The sequence below is a fragment of the Limulus polyphemus genome, unplaced genomic scaffold (assembly GCF_000517525.1).
Source record: "Limulus polyphemus unplaced genomic scaffold, Limulus_polyphemus-2.1.2 Scaffold490, whole genome shotgun sequence".
Lineage (NCBI taxonomy): Eukaryota > Metazoa > Arthropoda > Merostomata > Xiphosura > Limulidae > Limulus > Limulus polyphemus.
Genome location: NW_013666100.1, coordinates 108,939 through 119,867, shown reverse-complemented (window position 1 = coordinate 119,867; position 10,929 = coordinate 108,939). Strand labels below are relative to the sequence as shown.

Below are 10,929 nucleotides of genomic sequence, written 5' to 3'. Positions count from 1 at the left end.
CAAAACACAATTCCCTACTTTTTGGTGTCCTGATTTCTGCTGTGTGGTCAAGTGTTGTTTGCAGCGTATTTTTACTTTATTATCATACCATTTAATGAAGAATTGATTTATTCTTTTCTGGTTGCAACATAACATAACAAAAATTTGCCGACACCAAAAATCATCGTACAGCTGATGGTTGCGAATACACCCAAGCAAAGCAAAATACATGGCTGAAGCAATCCTATTTGGTTGAGGGAGTGTGCGCGCATGTTCGAGCAAAAACACCAGCCTTTTTCAGTTAAGGGGAGTTAGAGAGTAGGCATGTGTGTTAACAAGAAAGCGACAGCGAGGGAAAGAGCAGAAATGAAGGCTTCACAAAGTTTTTAAATCGTTTTAACACATAACTGATCATGGATAGAATGGTTAGGAGTTCTCACACAAAGAATAAACGTAAATAATAGCCCTCTTGATCATACAATACCAAAAAAATCTGTCCTTTTCAATTTGAGACAAATAGGTCGTCCTGGGTGCCAATAATTGCTATATTGGTTACTTTGGCCTCAATTTTCGGCCTCAAAACGACCTTTGAGGTCATGGCCACATAGTCCATGCTACTTTCCGCATAAAGTTGTATCTGTTCCCAGAGCTTGGAGTTGGGAGTTTTAAAGATGTGGACGTGCATAAGGAATAGACCCATAGAGGCTATATATATAAGATTTAATTGGGAGTAAGTTCCTTATCACAACTGGGTGGAAAAGGTTAATTGTGGGTTTTAACTGCGGGAGGTTGTGGCTTGAGCTTCCATATTTGCTCGTAATTTGTGAGGCTTGCGATTACCAGTTAAATCCGATAGATGGTGATCTGTGTGTTGTCCTGTTGCCATTGACATCTATCTTATTAAAGTACATTTTACACTTCCTATAATTTACTTTGAATACTAGTTTTATGTGTGACGCTCTTTGTTCTTGGCATTTTAAATATCATTAAAAATATGGTGATAATGTTTTTATCTAATCTATCCCTTATATATTAAAATTAATGTAACTGCAATGAAATGTACATAAATATAATTAGACATCAATAAGAAAGTGTGATTGTTAATGCGTTGCTTTATTGTGCAAAGTAAAGAAAATATTTTCTAAAAGGAAATAAATATGGGATGGCTAATATCAATCCTTCAAAAACAATGCAAACAAGTTATGGGGATGGCATTTGCATCATCCCTACATAATAGCACAGGCATACAGTGTAGTAGAATGCTAACAGACAAAAAATAGGATAAATTAAACTCAACTGTGATTGAAGAGTTATATAGATTGCTATATGTTAACTGTTGTCTGTGCTATTATGTAAGGATGATGCAAATGTAGCTTTGCGCTAAAAACAAACCATTATATGTGTAGAAAGATGAGTATTGTTGATTATTTAGTGATTTGTCTATTCTAATCCAGTAGTTTTAATCTAGCATAATTCGTAGTTGCAAATTTTTTTTTAACTGTATAACTGCGAGTTATAAGGCTGAATGAAGAAATCCACATTTCTAATTTCAATTTTAACCATTTTTACTAGTTCTGATATGCTGTATATAATTCTTACATCCAATATATATATAATAGCTATAAACTGAGTAAGCGAATTACTAAGGACGAAAGCGAAGTCACCTGTGCTCTACGAAATTCTGATCGTGTTTCTATCAATGCCTTAACCTTAATCAATAGTATTTTAGACTTTGCATTTACTAGCGTCTATTAGAGCTTCTTCATCTAAACACTCACTGTAGTCAAACTTCTATGAACTCTATTGAGAGAGATAAAAGACATTTAATTGAATTAGTAGTTTTAAATTAACAACTCAATATTGGATTAATGTACCATAGAATGAAGGCAGTAATGGCATATGCTTTCAGTTTCGTTTATATATTTGTTATGGCGTAGAGTTTGTAGCTAAGCAAAGCTGATGTATAATTAAAGACTTATATAAGTAGTAATTGTTTTCTTAGTGACGGGTGACTCATTAAGAAACAACTGTTGATGATTTACTGAATTACAAAGAAACAGATAAGTATTAAAAAACTGACGTAAAAATTCTTAAATCAAAAATATTATTTTTACTTCTGCCGAATATTGTTTAAAATCACATTTTTTTTTCAAAGCCATAAAGATTTCCACCAGACCTACTCTATCTCGTCAAGCAAAGTTTATAAAAGATAAAAGTATTTTTAGTCGTTAAGCTATAAGCTTACATAGTTAAAACATTTACACCTTAGTTGTCATACGCTATTCCGTTATTACAACTAATCCTAACTTACTTTGAACTCTCAATAATTTTGAAGTTTTTAATTCTGAATACTCTGTCTCTTTCTGAATTCTGAATGATATAACATAACCTATGGACAACGAGAGACCATTTGGTCCTTCAAGGTTGTCTATACACATCTCCCACCTGAGAAAAGTAAAAATGTAAACCCACGTTTACTTTAAGGAATTCATCGATCCCCTTCTTAAACTTCTATAAGGGCGAGCTCCCACTACTTCCAGCAACGTATAACTAAATCACCCTGTTAGCAAAATAAAACTGTCTTAACTGGGAGTGTGCGTGTCTTTTCCTCATCTGAAACTTGTGTACACTCGTCTTATTATTTTTAGATTATAGCACAAAGGAATCAAAGGCCTTAATCCAATCGAATTCCCGTAAAATCGTTTAAACTTCAATAAGATCACTTCTTACATTTTTTTCTCAAGAGAAAATAATCTGTGAGATCTTTTATTAGCCCCGTAAGCTAGCATTTCCTTCGGTGAAATCATCCTGGTAGCTTCCAGTGAAACCTTTCCTGCAAATCAACATCCTTTATTAGATAAGGAGATTAAAACATTGTATTTGAAATTAGGCCTAATTAATGATATGTATATAGAGAGAGATAATTACATCTTCTGACTATAAATAATCAATATGTCTATAAGTACATCCTAAAGTTATCTTAACTTTACTATTAGCAAAAAAGCGCTGCTTTTATGGTTTTGTGACGTATGCATCATTACCCAAGATCTTTTTATTCAATCACACAACTGAGGTGATTTCCATCCATATTAAACGATTGGTTCAAAATGTGATAACACAAGTGCTTTACTTGCAATAACTATAATTGAAGGTAAATTCCCCATAAAGTTTTCCAGCTTACTAATTGGCCTAAGTCATTATATAATGCCCCAATATCCTCAATACAGCTAGAAACACCTAATACTTTCATCAGCCAACTTTATTAATTTATTAATTATAGTCTATCAATATTATTAACGTAAATAGGAAAGCAAAAAAGCTCTGAACCCTTAAGTACCCCACTACTTAAGTACAAAGATCCAATTTGACCGGACTCTGTTCATAAACATCTCTTGGTTTTTTCATCCTTTCCCCATTCCTTGCTGAACAAAGATTTGTAAGTTTCGAAAGTGATTTATTGCACATTATCTCAAACTGCAAAGTAAAATATGTTTTTGAAATAGTTTCAAGAATTCAAACGATTCTAAATGAAACAAACTGGATAGCCGATTGCTGGATATAATTGATGCTGATTAAATCTTGCTGATAAGCTCTTTCGAAAACGAATAACAAACATTCACCTATAACTTGAAGAAAAAAAGAGTCAGATAATATCTTTTTTATTCCTTTAAACAATGTTACATGTTTTTTTGAACTCATGATAGCAAATTACATTATTTTCTTTATTTTTGCTCACACATATATAGAAAAACATTCATTAATTATGTAATAGTAACTAGTCACATTATAATGATTGCTATAGTAGACAGTCCACATTATACTGATGGTCCTGATGAGACAAAAAAGTTTCAGCGTCCGTGGGCATTTAGGAGCTTGAATTGCTGATATGCTACGCTTAACAAAGTACTTTTATACTTTACAAATCATTCTGATTATAACTTTGCACGGATTAATACAAAACCAAAAAAAAAGACAACACATAAAAATAATAACATTTGTTTTTCCGACAAATTTGCCAACTAGTGGCACAGCGGTATGTCTGCGGATTTATAACGCTAGAAACAGGGTTTCGATATCCGTGATGAGCAGATCACAGATAGCCCAATGTGTGGCTTTGTGCTAAATTACAAACAAGCAATCCACAAATTTTCATACAGTAATAGAATTAAGCTATGCTTTTTTCTCAAATTGTGCAATGCCAATTCATTTCTTGTTTGTGCTTCAAGGCATGCTCTTAGTTGCAATAGATGTTCCCAAGGTTACATTAGGCTATTACAACTTTAATTCAAATACATTTAGCAAATTTACTAAACACTCTAAGAAACTTACAAACTTGCATAATCCGAGATAAAATACTAGTTTAAAGTTGAGTTGGATTGAGTTGAGATATGTTAAACTATGTCATGAACTTTTTTAATGATACCAAAAGGTAAATCTTGAAATAAAATTGTCGTAAATTGAATAAAATCAAATAATATGTGAACAAGTTCAAACTTAAGATATTATTTCATCACCATATTATTTCCACGTAAAAATTGATAGTGTTCAAAAGTTAGAAATCGTCTCAGTTAATGATTTAAAAAGTAAATTTTAAGTTGTTTTTGACAGAAAATAGTGCGATTAATTGGACTGGTTGTATGATTGGGCCTACTATTTGCTCCTGAGGCAATGCGTATAATTTTCACATCTCAAAGGGGAAAGGAAGATTAAAACATTAACACACCAGTTACAGCTGACTAGGTGAGAGGAAATTAAACCGAATACTTTGGTTTGAAAGTCAACACTATGAGCTAGTTAAAAATAATCACAGAAAATTATCCTTAAAACACAATTTTCTGTATTTTTTCTATGTTGTTTTGAGTTCATTGTGTAAAGGACTAATAATCCCACATAATAGCTTTTTAAAACCATGTTGTTCTGGAATGTGTAAGGATGTGTGCCAATCAACATATAATTACATAAAATAGCTAGCAAAAGTCCTGCAACACATAACAGATTTTTATATTTTTCTTGAACTGTCATAGAATTACATATTTGCGAAAACATGATAATATATACATATTCCGAAAAGATACTTCATGGTGAATTAATTGATGATACGGGCTTAAATTATCGTATAGATAGAAACTAGACTATTTCAGGGTGTAAAGCAACATGAAAGCTCCTTCTCACAGAAAATCGACGTTTAACATGATTGGCATCGGTTAGGGCTCATAACAATTGGATTGTTAATCAAATGGGGTTAATTTCTCTGAAGTGAATAATCTACGATTTGCGTCTCGTCATACAAAGGGGGTATTTACGTGAGATGTCGTGTTGATAAAAAACACAAACCAATCTGCACCACAGCAACGTTCAATCATTCTATACATGTTATAAATATGGTGCTGTATGCTGCAAAGGATAATGTCGTTTACGTAACATTACTTGTTGGTGTCGACGTAGGGTACTTGAGTCAAAACTGGATCTATTAACGAGAGAACTATTTCTAATTAACATATATTTTTTCAGAACGATAACGCTCTATGTCATCGAGCCAAATCGTTAAAAACTGGAACACAGCGAATAGTGTATTGAGAATGTTGTATTATGTAGAATTATACACGGACTGAAGGATTTAGTAAGAGAGCCAAACGCTCGCAAATAAAAGAAATGTATTTTATCGTAGAGAACAGTTCGTGCATAATTCTACATATTAATTTATCTACGTTATGAATATTAATAAACAAAATGTTATTATATCGTTAAAAATCGAAAACTTAAGAGCAACACAAGCTAACACTGATGCTTTGTTGTATTTAAAGTATCTTATTTTAAAGTAAATGATTTCTTAAATTCAAACTTTATATTGCATGCCTTACGGCCAAACTGGGAATGTTATCAATAACAGTCGTTCCCCTGAAAATTGGTAGATCTGTTTTAATAAATAAATAAACACCAAACATACTTGCCCTTTCAGCCGTGGGGGCGTTCTAATGCGACGGTCAATCTCACTGTTTGTTGGTAAAAGAGCAGCCCAAGAGTTGGCGGTGGGTGGCGTTAACTAGTTGCCTTCCCTCTGTTTATCACTGCTAAATTAGGGACGACTAGCGCAGATTACTCTCGTGTAGCTTTACAAACCAATATTAGTGAAATTGATGTTTGGAAAGATCCTGTTTTGTTGGTAAAATGAAACTTATAAAATTCTAGCAAGAAGGGCAAATTAATGAAGCTTATAAAATTCTAGCAGGAAGGAAAATTAATGAGAATATGATCTTTAGTGAAATTGCTGGAGCATTAAGATGTCGGCGATCTAATATGTATTAGTATATACCTGCTTAATGTATTGTATGTACCTATTATACCTATAGAATCTACCTCCTTCATACGTTTCGGAATCTATACTTCCTGCAAGTATGTCAGTATGTGTATGATTTACACGTGTTAAATTGTACCTGGTTCACTAGTAGTATCATTATACAGAAAGTTAAAAAAAACAAATCCCATATTAGGTTAACAAATAATTTTGACGTCTAGAATACTGCTACATCGTGCCTTCTTGTTATCCACGAGCTTTGGAAAGTGTCGGCAGTATCCTTTAGGAATTCGTCAATACTTAGTAGTTTTCTCTTAAATGAATATTTATTGCATGTTTTTCCTCTGTGAATATATCTAATGCATTTATAATAAAGTCTGGAATATATATCCAGAAAATATCATTTTAATTTGCATTATTTAGCAGCTTTTTTTTTTGTTTTAAGCTGCATTATTAAGCAGCTTGTTTTGTTTTAAGTTATGGAATATTCAGCATCGATATTACATTAAGAATTAGAAAATATGTACTATACCCTATTAGGCTACTAGGTTATTAAACAGCCATATTAGTTTCAAGTAATGATATATTCGGAGTTGTTATTTTAAAGTTTAGATTTAATAGAACATATCAGTTGTTTGTTTATGGTATATTTATGGTAATTATTATATTAGAAATTTTCAAATGTTGCCATGTTATCTTGAATGCTTATACGTGATCAAATATTATGTTATTTAACAGCTACAAAATATCTAAGATGTTTCCCTTAAGATATATAACTACTTTGCTTCAATAATACAGAAACAATAAAAAATGTAGCCCTTTATAGATCACCATCAAATAATCATTACTTGTTTATTATCCTTGTGAGGGAGAATTTGAACCCCCCATAAAACTCGCAAGCAAAGAAAGAGAGATATAATACGAAATTTAGGAAGAAGGGATATGATAACACCTTTTTTTTTAATTTTTAGCTTATTTTTATAAATATATATTGTATAATGCAGTATCCAAGACAACTGTTCCCACACCCGTTATATTGTCGGTTGTTCAAATATTTAAAGTCGTCTTTTACTTGATATCTGAAGTAGCGACGTTCCTCATGTGCGCACAACTACTGTCACTACACTGTGCGTATACAACACATAGTTATCATACCAAAGCACTTATTTCAGGAACAAATCATATATTCAAGTTACCCTACAATATGTTATGGTATTCATAGAAGAAAAGTTTGTGGACAGGATTACGGAATTGGGAGTAATGAAAACTTAAGGTTATTATTGTCTCATAAGACTTTAAAAAAACAACAACAGGTATTTAAAATATACCTGTTTATGCTATCTAAGTGCCATGTCGTACTAACGCTCAGGAAATTAGAACCACGTGATAACGTCCAGTAAAGGTGTTTAAGACTATGAGTGTTTAAATGTATGAAAACAGTGAGTAAAGTGTGCTTTAGAGGAAGCTTTGAAATATAGTACAGGATGCTTTAGAAGAAGCTTCCATTATGGTAGCTGGTGAAGGATATTTTAGAAGAAGCTTCCATTATGGTACATCTAGAGAGGGTATTTTAGAAGAAGCTTCCATTATGGTACATCTAGTGAAGGATGTTTTAGAAGAAGCTTCCATTATGTTACATCTAGTGAAGGATGTTTTAGAAGAAGCTTCCATTATGGTACATCTAGTGAAGGGTATTTTAGAAGCTTCCATTATGGTATCTAGTGAAGGATATTTCAGAAGAAGCTTCCATTATGGTATATCTAATGAAGAGTATTTAGAAGAAGCTTCTCAATATGGTATAACGAGTGCAGGATGCTTTAGAAGATGCTCATAGTATACGAACACAAAAATATATGGTAATAATAGTTTTCTAAATCCCCTACTGTTAAGAAAGCTTCTTTTCACCAAACATACGACTATTTTCTTCAACATAAGATTTCCTTGTAATCTAGTGTGTAGAGGGTGCTCTAAAAGAAGCTCCTCGCTTGCACTCTGACGCCTGAGAAGCAAATCTGACATATAGTTTCAAACACAGACCTATTAACAGTGTTTATATTCACACAGGTGCAAAGACTCCTACGAGAAAGAGATAGTATCAAATGAGAGAATTGATGAACGCGAATAAAGTGATGGCAACGTAAATGAGTACGTACTTTCACTCAGAGTATATTGCACTAACTCGTAAGAAAGTTTTTGGCGTTTTCTAAGGATTGTACTATTGTGTGTTTTGCTAGTCTTTATAAATAAATGTGTAGATGCCCTGTTATCACTGTTCTATCACACTAAATAAGTCCTACAAATGGTCTCAGCGGTAAATCTGGGGCTCGAATCCCCGCGGTTGAGAAAGTGCATATAGCCAATTATATATCTTTGCGCTTAAAACAACAACATAAATTTCTGCAGCCTTTCAGCTAGACTGAGTGCTCAGAATTTATACAGCTTATGATGTAGCTCGTAACTCCAGATAAGAGCTGGTAATGGTATGGAATTTGTTATCCGCTATGAGTAAACATATTTCACACAAATTAAAACGTTAAGTTTGTGATATTTTGTAGAATACGAAATACTAACATAGATAATTACATATTCAAATCAACTAACATCACTTGTATGAATATCTGGATCAAAACTACTTTTAGTGATTTATATTTTATAAAGAAGAACAAAGCAAAAAACGTAGTTTCGTTCTAACAAAGAATAACTAACTATATGTACGTTGTCAAATTTACTGAGTTGATTTCATGCTAAAGAAAATTCCTTTATATCTCGTCATTGTTACACTCAGGGTACTTGAAACAGCATGTTAGCGCCATGATGTGATTACACCCATTTTGGTAAATTAAGTTCTGTATTAACGTGACGTTAAACACATGTCGCATAATGGTTAAACTTAGGACGTTTGGAGCTACGTGCTAATGTACGGTTGAGGTCACACTCAAGCTGTTTGAGAATATATGCTAGCTTTTGAGTCATACCTATACTCACGCTGTTTGAAACTGTGTGTTAGCTTTGAGTCGTACAAGCATTCACGCTGTTTGTGACTATATGCTAGCTTTGAGCTGTACCTATACTCACATATTTTAAGACTATATGCTAGCTTTAAGCTGCATCTATAGTCGCATAGTTTGAGTCTATATGCTAGCTTTGAGTGATACCTATACTCACATATTTTAAGACTATAGGCTAGCTTTAAGCTGCATCTATAGTCGCATAGTTTGAGTCTATATGCTAGCTTTGAGTGGTACCTGTACTCACATATTTTAAGACTATATGCTAGCTTTAAGCTGTACCTATAGTCGCATAGTTTGAGTCTATATGCTAGCTTCGAGTGGTACCTATACTCACTTTATTTGAGACTGTAAGTTAGCTTTGAGTCGTACCTACAATCACGTTGTTTGAGACTATATGCTTATTTTGGATCGTGGTTACAATTACACTGTTAGAAACTTTGTACTATCTTCGAATCGTTCCTGCACTTGCATTGTTTGAGACTATATGCTAGCTCTGAGTCGTATCTACACTCACAGTATTTGAGAATATATGTTTGTTTTGGATCGTGGTTACACTTGCACACTGTTTGAGACTTTGTGCTATCTCCATTTAACATTGGTGTGAAGATAGGAATTAAGGAACCGTATATAGTGTATTTAAAAATATCAGGATCCTTATAGATAAGACAGTTAGTAATTTTGTCAGTAGCACTACAATATCGATATTCTCCTGAATAAAAAAAAATTTAAAGCTACAAACATTCACATATGAATTATGTATACTTATCAGTGTCTGTGATACAAAATTTCTCATTTACTTACTGGATTGTTTATAGCACACATTACTTTTTATAGGAAAATAATACATTATTGACGAATACAACAAATTACTGCATTGTATTAAATCCATATAAGTAAGTGAAATTTAATGTATTAGGTCATAAAGAAACTGTCACGTTTTGGAAAACTTTCACTAACCACCCCACCTAAAAACGTACATCACGTATAATAGTTAAACGAACCATCTAAACGTCTTGTAAGTGTAGACTATATAATGTATAAAGTTTAGTCTACTCTAATCCCTTATAGTGATGGCACACAACGAGACACACATTCGGCATATAATGCTGTTTGAATACAAGAAGTGAAACAACGCCTCTGTAGCAAAAAAGATTATCAAATAAGTTTATGGAAATGTTTTGAACGTTCTAAGTGTCAACGATGGTTCAGCAAATTTCGTTCAGGTGACTTAAGCCTTAAAAACTGTGATGGCCAACAAGTTGGAATTGATATTAATGCTTTGAAGACGCTTGATGAGTCTAACCCAAGGCAACACACTCGTGAAATGGACCTGAAATTTCATGTCTCTCATAAAACAATACATAAACATCTAAGGAGTATGGGAAAACTCCATAAAGAAGGTGTTTGGGAGCCTCACGAACTCTCCGATAATCATCGTTTCCAAAGTGTCAACATTGCTTCATCCCTTATGGTGCGTAATGCGCGTGAACCATTTTTGGACATAATTGTCACCGATGATAAAATATGGATTCTCTATGCGAATATTAAACGCCAAAAATAATGGCTCAGTCCCAGACAAAACTACTTCCGACCCCAAAACCTGGGCTCCATCCGCAGAAAGTGATGCTTTGCATTTGTTAGGAC

General features: G+C 33.2%; 1 protein-coding gene across 1 annotated transcript in view; it reads left to right on the top strand.

Annotated features, from left to right (window-relative positions):
• The window catches only part of LOC106458596 (cyclic nucleotide-gated channel rod photoreceptor subunit alpha-like), a 120,872-nt gene that overhangs the window by 108,159 nt on the left and 1,784 nt on the right, over nt 1–10,929 (top strand). The window lies entirely within an intron of this gene.